Genomic DNA, 21,617 nt, shown 5'->3' with positions numbered 1-21,617 from the left:
AAAAAAAAGCACTTATTATTCAATATTTCAGACATGTAGAAGCATTTAGAATGTAATCTAGGAAATGCCTTTGTGATTAACATTCAGACTACAAAATAACAACACAAATACAACCAGAAGCCCCACCCCGCCCCACAGAGGTAACGTTGTAGTCACTGAACTTTGTGTTTACTACCTCGTCTTGTTTCTGTCATTGTAACCTCATACTTCTGTATCCTCTTACTTTATATGTATCCCTCTCGCCAGCTACGGGATTGTTTTCCCTGCTTTTAAACTTTACATAAATGTTTCCTCCATCTCGCTGTTTCTAAACGATGTGATAATAAATATGCAAGCCTACAACCGTAATGATCTTTATACAGCTTCTAGCCTTGGAGTTGTACAGAAATACAAAGTTCCCCAGACTCTCTCCCCAGCGTAGATCTCACTGCACCTCCCTGAGGACAGAAGGAGGAGGAAATCACTGTCATTTACTCCTCTGCCCAGGGGAAGAAAGTGAGCGAGCAGGGACTCCTAGCGAGCAGAGAGTGACAGTGAAGTAAGGCTGGCCCCGCCGCCGCCGCCCGCCGCCGCCGCCGCAGCAGCGGAGACCCCCGGCCCGGCCGGCGCCTGAGCCCCACCCAGCTCAACAGCTTCCGGTGGGAGGGTAACTTCGGAACACTGGCATACCTTCTGCCTGGGGGGATCATCCCAGCCCCCAGATGAATCATTAACCACTTAAGAATGATCAGAAACTCCATTCCACACAGTGTTCCCCTCTAGGTACCTTCGTGAGAGTTAAAGACATCACGTTATGGTGATCCATGTTTATAGCAGCACAACTCATAATAGTTAAATGTTGGAAGTAGCCCATCTGTCCATTCCCAGATGAATGGATAAAGAAAATGTGATATTCATACACAATGGAGTACTACTATGCCATAAAGAAGGATGGGTTTGAGTCATTTGTAGGAAAACAGATGCACCTTGAGACTATAATGTTAAGTAAAATAAATCAGACACACAAGCTTAAATATTATGGCATGGTTTCTCTTACATGAGAAACCCAAAATATAAACAAAGAGTAAAATATAAGATAGATAATAGGAAGTCGAGAACTGGATCTTTTGCAAAATGGAAGGGGACCCAGAGATGGAGGAGGGGGAGAGAAGGGAGGAGAAGGGGATTCAAAAAGACTTGAGATGGGGCCGAGATTTAGCTCAGTGGTTTCGTCGTCTGCTGAGCAAGCACAAGGGCCCAAGTTCGATCCCTGGCACCAAAAAAAAAAAACTTGAGATGCCTTCTGTATGGGCGGAAGGTGGTCATTATGTGTGCTCCATATGCATGCTAATAAAAAGTGAAAACTGAAAAACAGTCCCCTAAAAGGAAAAAAAAAAAAAGAAATTGCTGTAAAGGCTTTTCTTTGGGACTCCTGAGCTCCAGCTCAGTGCCCTACCCATCTCCCAAGGCCTGGGCTCCTGAGTCCCCTAGGTCTGAATAATATCTGCTTCTCTTGGCTTTTATCTTTACCTCCTTTACCGATTTCTACCCTGTGCCCCCTGCCCATCTTGTTTCCTCTAGGAGACAGAATAAGCACCTGTAGATTGAACGCCTGTGATCGCAGCGCTGAGGCTGCAGCAGGAGGATCATTGTGAGTTCGAGGCCACCCTGGCCTACATAGTGAGCCTGTCTCAAAAACAAATCCAAACAAAAGTTAGGGACCTGTATGTGTCCATTTCTTTTTGTATCCTTCTGCCTCTAACTCCTTACCCTCACTCCCAGTGCCTAGTAAAATGTCTAAACACAGTAACTGTTGTATAAATAAATGCTCTTGAAAGATACTCTTTGTTTCACCAAATTTAAAACAACAGAGATACTTTGCTCATAGAACTGGTCTGTAAACAGCACAGAATTTGTATTCTCCAGTTTTACAATTCCATTCTTTCAGTTCCTGGAAATCAAGCCATTACCACATTCACCAGGGAGACCACAGAGGGCCAGAGCCGGGTCCTGCAGAATGGGCTCTGTGTTCTCACACCCTTGGCTTCTTCTAAGCAGAGTTTCATTTTCTCTTCCATTGTTCTCTGGCGTTCTCACAGGCTCCTCCTCCTCTGTTCTCTTCTTGATTTCCCAGCAGATCAGCGGGATCACCAGTACGGCAAGTTTCCTGAAATGCCACACGGCTGTGCCAACAGGCATGACACGTTCGCAGCAGAAACCCGAGCCACATCGGACAGAGGAGCCTGTTTCAGAAGTGCCCAGATCCCATGAAATTCAGAAGCACTAACCTCTCCCTTTTTTCTTTTCTTTCCTCCTTTTTTCTTTTCTCTCTCTCTTTCTCTCTTTCCTTCTTTCATTTTTTTTTTTTCCCTTTCATAATGGGAACTAGACCGAGGCCTTCCACTGAGCTATATTTCCCTAAATCACTCCTCCTTTTTGAGGCAGATTCTGGCTAAGTTCCCCCAGGCTGGGCTCAAACTTGGGATCCTCCTGCCTCTGCATCCCAGAATGCTGGAATTATAGGCATGTGCCAGAGCACAGTTTAATGCAGAAAGTGATGAAAAGCATCACAACACACATCAGCACACAGGCATGCACTTCCTGCATGTTTATTTTTCTTTTTACCTAAAGTCAAGCATAATAAATTTCTACTTTTTTTTGTTTTGGTGCCGGGGATCAAACTAGGGACCTTGGTGCTTACAAGGCAGGCGCCGGAACCACTGAGCTAAATCCCCAGCCCAATAATAAATTTCTGTATCTTTCACTCAAATCAATTTCTTCCATTGGAACTTGGGGCATTCCCATTAATAAGCAAAAAGCAAGGGCACAGGATTAATTTGTTTATGATTTATTTTATAAAAGATATTTTAGGGTCAGGGATTTAGCTCAGTGGTTCTGCCACTTGCCTCGAAAGCACAAGGACTCGAGTTCGATCCTCAGTACCAAAAAAAAAAAAAGATATTTTAATCAAGTTATTTTAAAACCTTATAAATAAAAATACAGGAATGTTCTCCCTCTCTTTCTCTTTGTTTTTTCCTCAGAGACAGCTACCTAACACTGTTGTAGCTTTTCATCAAGTATCTAACTCTACTTCTTTTATCTGTATTTTGTGTGTTTGGTACCGGGGATTAAACTCGGGTCCTTGTGCTTGCGGGGCAGGCAGCGGATCTAACTCTATTTCTAAATAAACTGCTTATGGTATCTTTCCTGGGCTTTTTGTTTTTGTCTGCAGTGCTGCGGTTGGAACCCAGGGCCTCACGCAGGGTAGGCAAGGGCTCTATCACAGAGTTATGCCCCCAGCCCTTCATTTGATTCTGTGACAGTCTCACTGAATTGCTCAGGCTGACCTTAAAACTACAATCCTCCTGCCTCAGCCTCAGCCTCCCAAGTAGCTGCGATTACAGGCTTGTACCACCAGGCTTGGATGTTTTCCTTTCTTAGTTTCAGACATGACCCATTTCTTTTTTACTCAGGACCTTGCGCTTGTGAGGCAGGTGATGGAATCACTGAGCTAAATCCCTGGCCCCATGATCCATTTCTTGTTATGGGATCCTTCTTTCTTTTCTTTTCTTTTGTACCAGGGATCGAACTCAGGACCTTTCGCTTGCAAGGCAGGCGGCAGCACCACCGAGCTAAATCCCTGGCCCTATAGGTACATTTTTGACATACATAATGATTGCATTCATCATAGGGAATATGTACCTGTGCATGATATATCTTAATTCTTTTTTTCCCCCATTTCCCTCCCTTCCCTTCAATCTTTCTCCTCCCTTTACAAAACTGTTTCTATTGTTTTCCTTCCATTCTTTTTTTATTTTTTAAATCCCAACTCCCTCCCTTCCCTCCCGATTCTCCCCCTTCTCTGGTTCCCCTTCCCATTTGAACATTTTCTTCCTGCTTCCCAATAGCCATCATCCACTTTGGTCCTTATTTACCCTTTGGGGTTCTCACACCAGAGAAACATTGAGATATTTAAACATGTGTGTCCAATTTATTTCACTTAAAATTATGTTCTCAAGTGCATCCATTTACCTAGAAATGTCTCCAGTTTATGCTTTTTTATGGTAGAGTCGGAATCCCTTTCTTGTAGACCTTCCCATCCTCTAAGACAGTATTAGTGTTACCAGGCAGTGTTTGCCTGGTTATGATTATCTCAGACTTGTTGAGTCTTTTTTTGTTTTGTTCTGTTTTGTTCGAGACAGGGTCTCACTATGTATTGCAGGCTGGTCTTGAACTCGGCTGTGTGGCCCAGGCTGGCTCAGCCTCCTGACTCAGCCTCCCTGTGCTGGGATTCACAGGTGTGCGCTACTATGCTCAGCTTGAAGCATCAGTAAGCATTTATTCTCGGTTTCTGTGGATCAGGAACTCTGGGGAGGCCTAGCTGGGTGTTCTGGCTTGGGGTCTGTGGTGTGGTTGTGGCCCAAAAGTTCGCCCAGGCTACAGTCCTGTGTGGGGTTGACAGTCCACTTCCGGACCTCACTCCTGCCTGGCAAGTTGGGGCAGCCTAGCGGCCAGAGACTAGCTGGGCCCGGGCACTCCGCAGGGCGGCTTGACTTTCCTCACAGGGTTGTAGCTGGCCTCCCCCAGAGCACGTGACCCAAGGGACGGGGGGGGGGGGGGCACAAGCTGCGGTATCTTCTCTGACCCCGCTTTGTTAGTTACGCTGTCACCTGTCATGCGCGGGTTGGGATGGATAAGCGGGGCAAACAACAAGGTGGTGCAGATCCAGGAGGAGGACCTGTTCTGGCTTCTAGGAGGGCCTGTATTTTCCTCTCTATGTTTTGCTCAGAAATTCGGCCAGATGTGGCCTCTCTGTCAGGCGACCCCATTAAGACCCCATTTTCCCGGATGTGGTGGTGCACATCTGTGATCCCAGCACTCCGGAGGAGGCTGAAGCAGGAGGATGGCGCTGAGTTCAAGGCCAGCCTGAACCACATAACGAGACCCTATCTCAGAAAACAAAACAAAAAGAATAAGACGTTCTCTTCAAATTCTTTAAGCTTTGTTTACATAAGCGGGAAAAAGAAAGTATCAGAAGAGATTCAACACTTTTTAATGGACAGATAGCATTTTTCCATTATGAGAATTCAGCTGATTTGATCTATTTAAATTGTATGTCAAGTATTCCGTCACTCTTTATTCTCAGTTCTTCACTCATTGACAAATGCAATGATCTTTTTCTTGTGATAATACAAATGGATTTTGAATCCCATCCAACATTTTTGTGACAAGTATTTCAAAATTCTTTTTTAAAAAAATCTGTTGTTATGTTTTGTTCTTTGTTTTTTGCAGTACCAAGGATCAAACTCGGGACCTTGCCCTTGTGAGGCAGGCGTGGTGCCACTGAGCTAAGTCTTCAGGCCCTCAAAATTCTTATAGAGCTTTTCCTAAAGTATCCACAAATGTGCTCTGCTAATCTTAAAAAATATCTTTAGAATTCAAATTATAACACTGACTTACCTTATTAAAAAGTCAACACTGACTTATTAAAACATTTTGGGGGCCAGGGATTTAGCTCAGTGGTTTCGCCCCCAGCCTTACAACCACAAGGACCCGAGTTCAATCCCAAGTACCAAAAAAAAAAACCCCAAAAAACACATTTTAACTTTACTTTCATAGTTTAGTTTTTTCTTTGAATCCAAAACGAGTCCAGAAGGATTAATATATTTTCACACATCCTTATGATTTTCAACTAAGTTCACCCCAGTGCTCAAGAATGTCATTTTAAGCAGGGCATGGTGGGGTGCACCTGTAATCCCAGCCTGGGCAACAATGCGAGCCTATCTCAAAATTTAAAGAAAAACATTTTTTTAAAGGGATGGAGATGTAGCTCAGTGTGAAGGCTTCTGGGTTCATTCCTAGCGCCACCACCACCAAAAAAAAAAAATCAGTTAAGACTCTGTTCGGTCATCCGGACTTCGGCGCCGGCAAGTGCAGGCGGAGGAGGACGCGGGCCGAGTCGCGTGCGCGCTGGGATTCTCTCGCCGCCGCCCCTCCACGCTCGGGGCCCACGAGGCCGCGTTTCTGCCCGGAACAATGGGCCTCGGTGTGCGGGGCGCTCGGGCCGCGCTGCTCCTTGGGGCGCTGCAGGTGCTGGCGCTCGCGGGGGCCGCCCAGCCGCCGGAATCTCCAAATACGGAGATTCCTGTGCCTCTGCATAACTCCAGTGGTAACCTATCAGACGTGGCAGAGACCACAGCAATTCTGAACAGAGAGACCTTGCATGAACCTAGGGTTCTGTAAAGGAGGGCAGTGGACATTTGGGAAAAGCTTACTCCGATGATAATGCATTCCGTGTGAACACTTCCATTTGAAGTGGAAGGAATTTAACAGAGACTATGCCTTTCAGCAATACAAGCACATCTAACAGCAGCAGCACCGTGAAACCATTAACTCCAGGTTCCTTGGTCTCAATCAACATGACAGCGGTCACCATGAAATCTACTTCTAAAATGGCAGCACCAGGAGTCTCAACCAATGCAACAACTCCCACCGCCTCAAAGTCTACAACTAAAGCAACGAGTATTTCACAAAACGTATCCCAGATGTCAACACCCATGATGACCACAACCCACAGTAGTCTGGTGACACTGCTAACCACAACTGTTCATTCTAAAGAAAATAGAGGATCAAGGGCTGGGGATTTAGCTCAGTGGTTTTACCGCCTGGTGCACAAGCACAAGGACCCGAGTTCTATCCCAAGTACCAAAAAAGAAAAAAGAAAAAGAAAAAGAAAATAGAGGTTCAAAATTTGATACTGGCAGCTTTGTTGGTGGTATTATATTTTTGTTGTTGCTGTTATTGGTGGTATTGTATTGACACCGGGAGTTTTATCTATTCTGTACACTGGATGCAAAATGTATTATTGAAGAAGAGGCATTCGGTATAGAACCATTGATGAACATGATGCCATCATTTAAGAAAATACAAGAACCAAGAAGACTGATGCAGCTCTATAATTATGGTTAATTAGTTTAAAACAATGTTCTCTTAAAAGTAGTATACACGGACCATGTATATGATGTATTGCATAAATATGCGAAGATTCCTCATCATTACTAAAGGTAAAAATGTCTTAAACATTTAAATGAATATTTGAAGCTTACCAATAATTTATACAGTGATTATATTCACATTTAGCAAATACATCACAGTAAGGCAACTACTATGTCATGGTTTTGTGGCATCGGACAACCAGGTCCAGTAACTGAATCATATCACTGAAGGGCAGGACGCCATCTGTGTTTACAATTAAGGAGCTCAGTACAGCACTCAGGATTTTGAGTGTTTGTTGCTCACACGAAGAACTTCAGTGCTTTTCAGAGCTGGATATACCCTAATTACTAATGCTGTAAGTAGAAATTACATAATTGTGTAAACTAGGTCTCAAGCATAATTTAAGAAAGCTTCAACATTTTATATTTTGAAGTATAGCATTTGGTCTATAAACAGAATCTTCAAAATAAAACCCCAACCAGTACATGTCCTTTTCTGTAATAGAGACCCAGTGGAGAATTAAAAAAGCTTATATTTTTATTAATAACTTCTTTTAAGATTTTAATGTTAGTTGATATAATTTTCTTCATATAATTTAGTCAAACTGCAATGTTAAAAATGGTGTTTTAAGGATTCAGCTGTAAGACTGGCATAGGAAATACTAGATACTAGATTATTTGCTACTGTGAGAATATTTATTACTACTGGAAATGGCTTTTGTTTCCTATTCACTTAATTTAAATTTTATATTTAGTGAATATTTTAAAAGAATGTAGAGCTGCTTTCAATATCTAGAAATTAAAAAAAAAAGATTTCCAAAACAATACTTAGAACTGTATTGTCAGAATTATAGATTTTTTGCTGTTTATTAAACCAAGGATTATGGGAGTTTCCACCCCAAGCTATTCTACCTGCAGGGTGAAAATGCTGCACTTCATACACTGTCAATTTTAAGAGAACTAGGGAAATGACATTTTTATTCTTTAAATAAATGTATTTTGGAGTAAATGCTTACTTTAGACAGGACATTTCCTGCTTCCTTATGTTGGGTATTCAAGATCACTCGTTTTACTCCATTGCTGAAGGGGAGCTACTTTCAAAAGCACTATGGTAATGAAGAGAAAAAAAGCACAGTATTATACAAACACCAATATTAGGCAGTGTATTTTGGAGTAGTTTTAGTTTTACAGTTTATATTCTAGAGCTTAAATTCAGGGTCAAGTTTTAACAAAAGAGGCATTTAGGGCCGGGGATTTAGCTCAGTGGTTCTGGCGCCTGCCTCACAAGCACAAGGTCCCAAGTTCAGTCCCCAGTACCAAAAAATAAAAAAATAATAATAAAAAAAAGAGGCATTCAGTGATTAAATACCAAGATATTTTTATCTTACAGGGCCAAAGTAAATTACACCAGTTTTCACAAATCTAAAAATGAGCTAAGATCTCCTAAGGAACATGTACCAACACTTAATAGGAATAAAATATAACTTTGTGGTTAGCTTTTGGTTTGCAGAGAGTGCCAGGTATTAAGAATTTTGTTACAAAAGGATAATTTCTATTTGTTGTGTGTTATGGACAACTGATGTGATATAGATGATATCCTTCTCTAAAATATGGATATGATCAAATTTATATAGCACATGCAGTATTGAGGAAACTATGAAAAATACGTGGTTAGCTAGTTTGGAGAGAAATGTCGGCTGAGGGGTAAGTTGCATGTTGCTAACTTGCCCTTAACTGGTCTTGCAACCACTGCTTTCACTTCTTTGTAAAATATAGTTAAAATGGACTTTATAGTGATGAGGGCTTTTACCTTTTTTTGTTTCTCACATTCTTGGTATATCAGTACTAGCCTGAAGTTTTTCTTGAATACTTGCTTCTTTAGCACTTTGCAGCTAGAAAACCACTTTTAAAAAAAATTAATTTTGTTGGTACATTTTATTGGTACATTTTAGGTATACAGTTCGTTTACATTTATCATTGAGTGTTTGAACCTGTACAGGATATATCTTGGTTCTTATTTTTTCCCCATTACCTGTGTGCCCTTCACCCCCTCCACCCCTCCCTATTTACATAGATTTCATTTCCTTTTATTTTTCTTTTCTCATAGTTTTTCCTTTTCCTCTTTTCCTTTTCCCTTCCCCTCCCTTCACTCCTTCGACTTTGGACCTTTTTTCCTATTTCAAATTATCAATTATTCATTTTAATCATTTTAACCCTTGTTTACACTATCAGTTTCTCACACTACTGAAACTATCTGGTATTTACACATGTGTGTCCTATTTATTTCACTTAAGAGGATGGCCTCGATATGCATCCATTTAGCTATAAATGACTCTAGGTTTTCGTTCTTTATGGCTGAGTAGTACTCCATTTTATAAAAAACCCACATTTTCTTTATCCAGTTTCCAGTTTATGGGCACTTGGGCTGCTTCCAAGCTTTAGCTATTACAAACTGTGCCACTATGAACATGGGTGCACATATATCGCTGTGGTATGATTCTTTTAATTGTTTTGGGAAGATATGCAGCAGGGGAATAGCTGGGTCATATGGGACCTCTAGTCCTAGTTCTTTGAGGTATCTCCATACTAATTTCCACAGTGGTTGCACCAGTCTGCACTCCCACCAACAATGGAGAAGGGTTCCTTTCTCCCCACAGCCCCGCCAGCATTTGTTATTTGTTGATTTCTTGAGAGCAGCCATTCTTTCTGGGGTGAGGTGGAATCTCAGGGTTGTTTTCATCTGCAGCTCTCGAATGACGAGTGATGTTGAACATTTTTTCATATATTTGTTTGCTGGTTTTACTTCTTTGTCTGAGAAATGTTTGTTCATTTCAGATGCCCAGTTTTGAATTGGGTCTTTGAATTTGGGGGGTCTGATTTTTTTCAATTCTTTATACATTCTAGATAGTAGTCCTTTGTCTGAGGTACAGCTGCTAAAATTTTTTTCCCATATTGTAGGTTGTCTGTTAGCTCTGTTGGTGGTTTCTTTTGCAGTGCAGAAGCTTTTTAATAAGATGAGATCCCAGTTGCTGACTCTTTCTGCTAGTTCCTGTGCTGCTGAGGTTTTGTTCATAAAGTCTTTTCCTATGCCAATGTCTTCAAGAGTTCTACCTAACTTATCTTCCAGCAAGTTTAGTGTTTCTGTCTTAATATTTATATCTTTAACCCACTTCGATCTTAGTTTAGTGCATGGTGATAGGTATGGGTCTAGTTTTAATCTTTGGCAGGTTGAGATCCAGTTTTGCCAACACCATTTATTAAATAGGCTATCTTTCCTCCAATGATGGTGGTTGGCTCCTTTGTCAAAGATGAGGTGGCTGAGCATGTCTGGAGTTGTTTCGGGATCTTCTAATCTATTCCATTGATCCTCAGGTCTGTTCCTTTGCGAGTACCATGCTGATTTTATCACAGTAGCTTTGTAGTATAGTTTCAAGTTGGGGATTGTGATACTCCCAGCCATATCTCTGTTGTTTAGAACTGCTTTAGCTATTCTAGGTCTCTTATGGTTCCAAATGAATTTTTGGATTTTTTTTCTCTAGTTCTGTGAAGTATATTGTTGGAATTTCAATTGGCATTGCATTGAATCTATACAGTAGTTTTGGAAGTATGGCCATTTTCACTATATTGGTTCTTCCTACCCAGGAGCAAGGGATGTCTTTCCATTTTCTTGTATCCTCTTCAGTCTCTTTTTTCAGAGTGCTGTAGTTTTCAGTGTAGAGGTCTTTTGCTTCCTTTGTTAGATTGATTCCTAGATATTTCATTTTTTTGGATGCTATTGTAAATGGAATTGTAGAAAACCACTTTTAAATTACCATTGTCGGGCCAGGGATTTAGCTCAGTGTTTCCAGTGCCTGCCTCAAGAGTGCAAGGTCCCAAGTTTGATCCCTGGTACAAAAAAAAAAAAAATGTCATTGCCTTGGAAGTTTCCTCTTCTTTTTGGGTTGGAAATAATATAGTTATGTCTTTTCTCTGTATATAAGTAGTATAATTTGTTACTTTCAAATGCTAGTACTTTGAATACAAGGGTTTTTTAATCTACAGAAACAGTAATGCAAAATTATGTATTCCTTTGGGTACATTTCCTAAGCATAATCTTCCTAATTATGTTTATGCCTAAGTAAGCAAGTGCCCAATTTTCTTTGTATTTCTTGAGAAGGTATTTACTTGAAGATAAAAACAATCCAGATGTATGTCTAAATATCATGCAGAAGCCACTAATTTTTAAATATCCTTGGATAATCCATAAAAGGAATAATTCCAATAAAGCAAGGGAGAGTTGGCAGTATATTAATGGTAGTTCATTCTGTATTTTCAGAAGAAAAGTGAAGCAAACTCCTCCTACCTTTTGTTTTTCTATGATAACGACTAGCTTTTGTTATTTCAATGTTACTGAGATCTATTTTTAAAATAAAATTTGTTCTCCAAAAAAAAAAAAATCAGTTAAGCACCTCCTCCCTCTAAGTATCCTTCACCAAATCTGCAAAGTGAGGACTATTCCTACACACATACATTTCAGTTATTCCTTAAGCAAGTTCATCAGCTTTTTTTTTTTTTGTACTGGGGATCGAACTTGGATCCTTTCGCTTTCGAGGCTGGCGGTGGAACCACTGAGCTAAATCCCAGGCCCTAGTTCATCAGCTTTTGAAAAAATTCACTTGATAGTTTGTAAGGAACTTCTATTATTTTTTTTTTTCAGTACTGGGAATTGAACTCAGGACTTTGCGCTTTCGAAGCAGGCGAGGTGCCACTGAGTTAAATCCCCAGCCCAGGAACTTCTATTTTTATATTTTATTATGAAATAGTAGAGAATCCTGTTCTGATTCCATTTCTTTGTATAAAGCTGAAACCAGAATAGTTCCTTGACCGTTGATGGCATAACATCTAATTCAAAGCTGTGTGCTCAGATTTCGCATTTGTGTGTTTGTGGTATATATATACACAGGGAGAGACAGAGAGAAACAGAGGCAGAGACACAGAGAGAGAGATGCTGGGAACGGAACCCAGAATCTTCACAATGAGCTACATACCCAGACCTTTTTAATTTTTTTTTTTTTTTTTGTACTTTGAGACAGTGTCTCACTAAGTCTCTAAATTGCCTGGGTTGGACTCAGATTGGGATCCTCTACCTCTGCCTCCTGAGTGCTGGGTTTACAAGTGTGCAATGCCACGCCCTGCTCAAATGCTTTTTTAAGACCTGGATGAATGTTGGTTGTAAGATGCCAGTGGTTTGATTGCCAACATTGCTTCATTTGATTTAGACTGATGCAGAGAATTAGAATAATATAATTCTGAGATAATCCTATTTCACCAGGTGTGGTGGTTTCCACCTGTAATTTCAGCATGGGGAGGCCACAGCAGGAGGATGTTGAGTGCGTGAACAGTTTAGGCTACATAGCAAGTTCAGGGGCAGCCTGAGTTACATAGCAAGACCCTGACTCACTCAAAAAACCACACACACACACACACACACATGTGCGTGCATGCACGCACACACACATACACTAATCCTTCTTATATTAATTATTGAGAAACAATCTTTTTTAGGAAGAGAAGAAGAAGAAACACAGTATTTGTCTTATGAGTCATAACCTTTAAGCTTTAACAAAAATATTATGTGGAAGAAATAAATCAGTTTAAACATAAAGCACCCGAGGAGAGTAGAGGGCCCTATAGCTTCAGGACTTCAGGTTAAAAAGCCGAGGAAACTCCTGCATCGAGTAGTCACAAGAAAAAGTCACCAGGTAGCTGCTGTTGCACGCTGAGCTAGATGACAGAGGGTCTGTATTTGCAGCTAAATGCAAGGGGAAAACATTGAAGGATTTTAAAGCAAAGGATGGTGTAATCCGAGTTAGAACAACTTGGGTTAATTAGGTTAATGCAAAGTTCATCTGCCTCTTGTTATCTATAGCATGTACCCAGGTAAACATCCAGATCTCAGCTGTATTGACTTACAACCAACTTGAGTTACAACCAGCCCTCAGGAACTGATTGAGTTCGTAAGTCAAGGGTCCACCATAGCTTTTAAGGCAGTCACTGAGTCACTGTCCTAAGTGAAGTATGGCTTGGACAGGACAGGAATGAAGACTGGAGAGATGGCTACCAATGAGGCATCGTGACACATGAGGGGTCTTGAGTTAGTTATTGTCAACAACAAAAAGCAAGGCCAGCTGGTGTAAGCAGAGAAGTATGGTTCCCTCCCAGCCCGGCAAGAGCACTGGGGAGTCCAATGACTGAAAGAATGGGGAACTCAAGGCTTGGAAAACAGGCTTGGAAAGAAGCTATAGTCAACCACAAAGTCTGTTCAGCGAGGTCCCTGCCAAACACTGGACACCGTGGCTTGCCCCACAGCTTCTTTTTCTTTTTCTTTTTTCCGGTACCAGGGATCGAACTCAGGACCTTGTGCTTGCAAGGCAGGCGCGCTGCCACTGAGCTAAATCCCCGGCCCTTCATTGTTTTTAAGAGTAGGAAAATTTATTGGGGAATTGGAATAGGAATGGGAATGGGGAATAAGAATGGCTCCTGAGACACAGAAGGGGTCCCGAGTCCATTGCCCAAATAAATGTTTCTTAGGTCGAATATAAAGTGAAAACATGACATCTGTGTTGACCGATGACTTAGAGCTCCAGATAAACTCATTCCAATGCAACAGTTTAGTTTCTCTATGAAATGCCAAAGTATGTGGCATAATGCCATCATCCCATCCTGGAGAGGGAGCTGCAGAGAAATGAATGGGATGGAAAATGGAAGACAGGTGTGCTCTATTCCCAGTGTTTATCACTGAAAGACTCACAGCGAACTTTAAACACACAGCCCAAGATATAAGCACATCAGCCTACATACCAAATAATCCAGATTTTCTAAAACCTGGGTAAAATGCTTTTATAGATCAACGTGGAAGATACTCTATGATGTTCGTTATTGTTTATATCTACATGTCCCAACACCTCATGTGGTCATAGTGGGGACTGGGGAGGTGACTGGACTTCTGCGGTATTGGAGCAGACTTGCGCTTAGCGGGTGGGGTGTGGCCAGGGGAGGTGGGTCACCATGGGCTTGGGAGGACCTATCTCCCTTGCCAGCTTCAGCAGCACATATACTAAAATTGGAAAGCTTTGGAGATGCTGGCTGCAGAAGCTTCCTAGAGTGCGGTAAGCTGAACTTGATTGGAGATTCTGGTAGGAGCTCAGGAGACCAGAATGCTGATAAAGAAGCAGACAGAAAACACCAAGCTCAGAATTCAGTTGAGAATAAAGCCTCCATTGGTAGCTGAACTCCAGGCCATGTGTTATGGTCTGGCAGAAAATTTGTCTACGTTCTGCTCATGTCTTGAGACTGGCAAAAGTATAAGGGTGGTGGATTAAATTGGCAGAGAAAATTTCAAGGCAGCCCAACATTGAGAGTGTGACATGAGTGCCGTTGGGAGCTTTTAGCCAGTTCTATATTGAGAATCAAGAGCAAATGGCACAACTGATTGATTTGAAATGTTTGAGTTTCGCCAGAAAGGGAGCTCCTGTAAAGTTGGCACCCACAAAGATAGAGCAGAGAGAGCTTAGTTGCTGAAAAGATTAGTACTAAAGGAAGCCAAGTGGAGGTGCGAATGTTGATGCGAAGGAGACAGTAGTCTCCAGAGAGCTAATCTCAGGGGCTTCTAATAGTCATGTTGGGGATCAGCAGTCATGGACTCTCTTCTGAGGACTGATCTAGTGGATCCCAGTAAAAAGTCCAGCACATTCATTACTGATCCCATCTGCATGGCCATTAAGAAAAAACAATCTAATGCACGGACTAAATCTAAGAACTAGAGTGAAAGATTGTGGTAAGAGAAGGATCCAAGTCCACACTATCCGTAAGAGATTGGACTAGGGACTATAACCATCTGAGTCCTAGAGCTGCCTGCTCATGGAAGTTATCTGTAAGTCTTGATATTTCTTTGGTTTTAAGGTCTTCCTCTGTCTGACGTGAGACATTTATCTAAAGGCAAGTTTTATTTAGTAGCGTGTATGTCCCTCTAGTTTTGGCCATAAGAAAACCAAGGTCTCTGTGGTTTTGGAGAAGTATTTTAGCTAAGGAATTTAAAGACTTGCTGAGCTTCTGTAAGCGCTACTGTGGCTTTTGGGGTCACTGAACCCTAACAGCAATAAACTCGAGGTGTAGCTGGAGACTGCTAGCAGGGGTCAGTGTAGTGATTGGAGCCCCCTTTTTATATCTAGACTGTATTACTATTATTTTTATATATCTCTTTGGTTGTATTTCTTGTTGGGTGTGTTTATTTTTTTAAATTTTTTGGTACTGGGAATTGAACTCAGGGCCTTGTGCTTGGCAGGCCCTGCTGGGTGTTTAAGACCAAGTTAAAAAGAAACTTGTGTTCCCAGTTATCTTTTTTAGGCTTTGGTGTCCAAGCCTAAGTTGTTGAATACGCAGGAGATCAAGAAGCTTTAGGGCTGAGGATTTAGCTCAGTGGTTTTGTTGCCTGCTGCACAAGCGCAATGACCCGAGTTCAATCCCCGGTACCAAAAAAAAAAAAAAAAAAAAGGCTTTAAATTCTGACGAAGCCCAGTTAGCCTGTCTTGTTGCCTGTGCTTTTGGTATCACATGTAAGACATCATTGCAGTCCCATATCATGCTTTCCCTACATCCTCTCTCAAGAGTTATGTCGTTAGGTAAAGCTCCCACTTCATTCTTTTGCATGTGGATACTCATTCCCAACATCACTTGTTGAAAAGACTGACTTCTCCTCAGTGAATGGTCCTGGCATCTTTGTTGAAAATCATAGGACCACATTAGAGAAGGTAACTTTTTTAGTAACTTAGAGCACCTGAGGAAACTAGCCATGTGGACATCTGGGAAAGCGTTCCTAGAGTAACAGCCAGTGCATAGGCCCTGTGAGGGACCTCAAGAAGGGCAGGTTTGGCTGAATGCAGTAATGGAGGGAGAAAGGAGTAGAAGGTAAGACAGCAACAGAGTGGGGGAAAATCATGGAGAATCTGTGGGTCACAGAAAGGACCTTGCTTTTACCCTGGGCACAACTGGAAGCCATCGGAAGGGTGTGGGTAGAGGAGTGATATGATCTTGTTTATATTTCTACCCTGGCTACCATGTTAGGAACAGACTCAGGAGACAGGGCAAAGCAGACCAAGGAAGAGGACACCCAAGTGGAACATGGGACCTGGGCCAGGGTGATAAAAAAGAAAAAGAAACCAACTACTCTAGATCAGGACAATAGAAATGGCTTCAGGATGTCAGACTCAAAGGGGAAGTAAAATACTTTGCTTTGAGAAGAGTGCCCCAGTATGGCCTGCTGGATAAAGGCCACTTACGAAATTGGCTTCCTGGGATTCCTTTCACTGTGCTCAGCCACCACTCAGAGGCCCCTACAGCCATGACACAAAAAGAGCCTGGCTGCTGTTTTGAGCTGTCAGACCTCGGTGACATTCATGTGGTGCTAGTTTTACAAGCATGCAGAATGCAGTTGTGGGGTCAGGAAGGCTTCCAGATTTCAGAAAGCCCCAGAGGCCAGGCAGTGTACCCGAGGGCAATGTGTGAAGCTGAGAGAAGCTGAAAGTGCAGTGGAGACCCCAGAAATGATGATAGACACCAAGTTGTATGGTACATGTATGTACAGGCATGACTTAAAAAGCACAAATCCAGATCTAGAGTTTTCAATGAGAACAAACTGTTTTCGCAAATTTTTTTATGATACTGGAGATCAAACTCAGGACCTTGCACTTGCGAGGCAGGCACGGCACCACTGATCTAAATCCCTGGCCCCTCAGTGAGAACAAATTACTGGCCCCTTCACCATGGCAGCTTAAAACATTACCTACTGTGTAGTTATTTTTGTCCAAGTATATTTAACATTGGAACTCACTCAGAGTTGGTCATTAGAACTGGCAAGGTAGGCCCTCGATTGTGGTGATGCTGAAGCCTAGGTGAGCAGACACCCCCACAGGACACACTGTTTTTGCGTCTGGGGGTGTGCACACCACTGCTCTGCAGGCAACCGGGATCACAAACTCGGCAATAACAAATCAAAGCAGCAAAGTTTAAAAGGGAAAACATTATTTGTAAGAAAGAAAAGAAGCGGGGGCCAGAAAGCTACCCAGTAGGATGTGGGTATCGGGCTTCAGAAAGGTGAACACCCTGGGGCTTTTGTTCTCAGCTTCCTTTTATCATGTTTTGGGGAACACTCTCCCCCTCTCCTGGGTCCACACAACCTGATTAGTCCTCTGGACTGTCACGGATGGACCCCTGGCTCCAAGACCCTAAGCACAGGCAACACTGCCTACTGCACATTCCTCGCCTGCTTGTCCTTGTCAGGGCTTTATCTCTGGGGTTTATGGGTTGGGTGAGGGGCCTTACATACAAGGTTGTGATTAAGGGGATGTGACCCTAATGAGGGAATATCTGTATCTCTCTAGATATAATGTATAGGTGTGTATTTTATATGCTAGCAAGAGCTTCACGTGGCTAGGCCTTCTAATTCAGGCTCCGTGCTATTGGCCCTCCTTTGTCTTAATTGCTCTCCAGTGAAGCCTTCTAGTCAGGTTAGCCAGAAAACCTAACAAGGCCTTTCCCTGCCTACAGCCTTTCTCAACCCTACACTGTCTTTGCTTTACCAACTATCCTTTCCTGATACTCTCAAGCCTTTGATGACATCATTATTACGCATTATCCATTAATTCAGGCACTCTTTCAGACCAAGACAATGAGATACACCGTTGTTAGGTCTCAATGGCAAGATGTATCTCGTTACTTGGCTTACCTGATCCAGATGAGTAGATTCAACATAGTGGGTAGATGGACCAAAAAAAGGCCCAAGGATGGGGGCAGCAATTCAGGTAAATGCCCACTGGACCAAGTAGGCTTTTCTCTGAAATATCAAGTATTTTTGGCTTTATGAACACTGTATGGCCTGTCAAAATAACTTGACATTGCCAATAGCGTGGAAGCAGTTATATGCAACACAAAGTGAGCAGGCATATATCAAGATCAAAGAACACAGATCTAGTGGAGTTTGCCAAACTCTGAGAACTACTGGGGTCAGAATGGAAAGGTGAACTGTTATCCCCAGATAAATGCATATTGCTTCTAGCACTTATCAATGGTAAAAGATAATTATTTTGTAGGTTCTCTAGAGCATACCAAGTTTTAGGGACTAGATTACTAGATTGGTGCCAATAAGGCAACGTGGTTTGTGTAAATATGTTGTCCAAACTGGTGAAATGAATGCAAAGGAGATCATCCCTTCATTTTTCTTAGTTACTGCCTTTAGGGATGTTTTAATGGACAATAGATGCTCTTTGACTTAAGTCATATCCTGATAACCCTACTGAAAGGTGAAAGTTATTGTCAAGGGCATTTAATGCAGGCTACTGCTTACAGCCTACTGCACTGGTTGTTCACCTGTGTAATCAATCACTTGCTGGCTACTGAATTATGCTGCTGCTGGAGTGCTGACACATTGCTAGCTTGGGAAAAGATAAAATTCCAAACCTATACCACTTTCACACACTGTAAACTGAGGACTGTACTTTAAAAGGAGGAGACAGCCGGGGATTTAGCTCAGTGGTGCCGCCTGCCTTGCAAGTGCAAGGACCCAAGTTTGATCCTGGGTACCAAATAACAAAACAAAAAAAAAAAAGAGGGGAAGAATCCTACATAGCCACTACTTGCTTTTTATCCCGTGACTGTATAGACTATATGCCTAGTTGCACATACTTGGGGAACTAAACCACAGGTCAAGTTCCACCAAGCCAACTGTAATGTGAACTTGTGCCAAAATACAACTTTTTCCTGAAACTCCCATTCTAACTTAAAATCACAATGGAATCTTACTACCATATTCCTTTGTAATTACAAGACAGTATCCAGTATTTCTGGGCGAGTATGGCTATCTCTTCAACAATTAAGTGAATGGCCACAATGCTTTGGCAAAGCTAGGATCAAGTTCGGTCGTTTAGGTTTCTGGCCTTTAAAGGTCCTGGGGCTTATGAATCATGCAAACCTATGCTCACAAAAATTGGGGGAGGAAATGGTATTATTATGCATCCTAGACACATCCCAATGTAACTTCATCCCTGTGACTCAAAAATATGAAATCCTTTTTAGCAGTCCATTTCACAAATCAACTTACCCACCCTGTTATACTGGCTTCCTAGAGCTTTAGTCACCACCTGACCATTAACTTGAAATCTAATTTCATCTCTTCCCACAGCAGTAGCTTTCTTGAAATACAAGGTGGTCAAAAAATACATTAAAAATATCAGTCATTAATCACCCTCAATACTCCCCCCAATCCCCTGCTTTGAACACCTATTCCATCATCCTTGCCACTTTCTGGACATTCTGGAAGTCCTTTGATTAGCGTCTTCAGGTGCACTGCCATGGCTGCCTCAATGTCTTGAATTGATATAAAAAATTACCTTCCATGTCTTTTAAACTTTGGTGCCCATGTTTTCACAGGCCTGCCTTTTTGTTGGATGTCACACAGTAGCAACATTTATACTTTATCACACCAAGTAGAGGAACTTGTGAAAAAGGACTATTTTGGCCACACTGTCACTTTGTATGAGGTGTGCATGTATATTGGTTAGAGGAAACCGGGTGGGAATACTCACTGGCAGATGTAGTTACTTCATGGATGCTATTCCAGAATGGTAAGACAGCTAGACACAAGATATAGTACTAATGGAGAAAGGCTTATCACTGTGCTTGTGGCAGTTATTGAAGCTCCTTCACCCAACCCTATCACTTCCATAGTAAATGCAAAACTGCACACTTTTGTAGAGGGTGAATAAGGTTCAGGCCATTCACTGTTTTACCCTTAACTTGCAATCTTCCTCATGGCAGGAATCTTACAACTTGCTCTCAAATGTCTGGGAGCAGATATGCTACTCAAGACTAGGAATTAGAATTTATTCCTCAGTGCCTTTATGTACCTAGATAGTAACTGATATTAGTCCAATTTCAGTAAACGTTTAAGTTCAGGTGCTATCCGGCCTGTGTAAACATCTTGTTCTATTTGTAGGGGGCCACTGCACGTGCCTGACCCCACATTCCACAAAATCCTGGAATTTGAATTACTGAAGGTTTAAAAAATCTTACCCAACTGGGGGTGGTGGTGGTGGTTGTTTCAAGGGTATAGTAATAAAGACAAAAGAATGTAGAATGTATACACTGGTTAAAAACACTGGCTAAAAGAACCACTGGTTTTACAGGCTGGCCTGAGCTTAACTAGAACAAGTAAGCATAGATTAGAAAAGATGGGTATTACACTGCAGATGTGAAAATTAAGTGAAAGAAAGTTAATTTTTGAGTTGGGTCTTGCCATGTTGCCCAGGCTAGCCCTTCTGTTCAGATCCTCTCCTGTTTCCTGAGCAGCTTTGATTACCAGCACATGCCACAATTTAACCTTTTTGGTACCGGGGATCGAACTCAGGACCTTGCGCTTGAGAGGCAGGTGGCGCTGCCACTGAGCTAAATCCCTGGCCCCACAATTTACCTTCTAAATCTTAACCATGAACTCTTCAAGTGGCAGAAGACTGAAGGTGAAACTCATCTCAAAATGTAGACAGTCTAAATAGGACCTGGGTTATTAGAACACGTCAGCCTCAACACCTTCATGGAATGCATCCATTAGAAGTAGTTATTCCCCAGGCCGGGGATTTAGCTCAGTGGTTTCGCCGCCTGCTGCACAAGCGCAAGGACATGAGTTTGATCCCTGATACCAAAAAAAAAAAAAACCAAAGTAGTTATTCCCCAATGTGTTCTGGATCCTGGGCCAATCAGAAGGCTGGGCCATCCATTTTTTGTCTTATCTCACCACTCACTCTCAGGCAATAAGGATGGATCCTTTTCTAGGGGAGTTTAGTGAGACCTACATCAGATGCCAACTGTTCTCATATATCCAATACCTAGGTGCTGGACCACTTTTTATTCCCTAATAAAGTAACTATGAAGCAGTACTATATATCATTCATATGTATATATAAAAATATAAAATCAGCATAAAATTGAGGTTTTCCGCCCAATCTCTGTTACTCTACAACACAAGCTCTAATCTGGACCCAATTCTAAAACTCACATTAAAAGACTTTGAGTGGCTGGCTACCTTTTGCTCCAAAACTGGTTGAGAATGGATCTAGAAATCCATCAGGCCCATGGTAACACTTTCAACCTGCAGGATTAATTAGAATTCTATGTAAATTAAACAGTTACCAATAATCCCAGGCAGACATATTTTTTTTTGGCACCGGGGATGGAACTTGGGTCCTTGCGCTTGGCAAGGCAGGCAGTGGAACCACTGAGCTAAATCCCCAGCCCCAAGGCAGGCATTTTTAAGAACACACCACTTAGTTTTACAATTGAAGGCCTGAAAATACTTCTTTACCAAATTAGAGGCAGAATAACACAACTAAAAAGATTGTGGGGGCTGGAGATGCTGCTCAGTGATAGGGCAAGTGCAAGGAAGACTGGTTTCAAACCCTTTCAGCTACCCCCAAACCAGACAGAATTCCAAACCATAATTACTTGCCTTACATCACAAGGGCTGGAAATAACCTACATGCAAAAGAACTAATTCTAACACCACACACTTCAGCTACCCTCAGACACACGTGGTAGACAAAAGTTAACATAATCTCC

General features: G+C 42.0%; 1 pseudogene; it reads left to right on the top strand.

Annotated features, from left to right (window-relative positions):
• Nucleotides 1–6,205: 6,205 nt before the first annotated feature.
• On the top strand, nucleotides 6,206–7,071 carry LOC147825415 (porimin-like; annotated as a pseudogene).
• The last annotated feature ends 14,546 nt before the right edge of the window (nucleotides 7,072–21,617 follow it).

Source organism: Heterocephalus glaber, unplaced genomic scaffold (genome assembly GCF_053883595.1).
Source record: "Heterocephalus glaber isolate CG9 unplaced genomic scaffold, H.glaber_assembly_v1.0 deba00001504, whole genome shotgun sequence".
NCBI classification, from domain to species: Eukaryota; Metazoa; Chordata; class Mammalia; order Rodentia; family Bathyergidae; genus Heterocephalus; species Heterocephalus glaber.
Note: the sequence above shows the minus strand (reverse complement) of the source record. Positions and strands in the feature narration are given on the sequence as shown.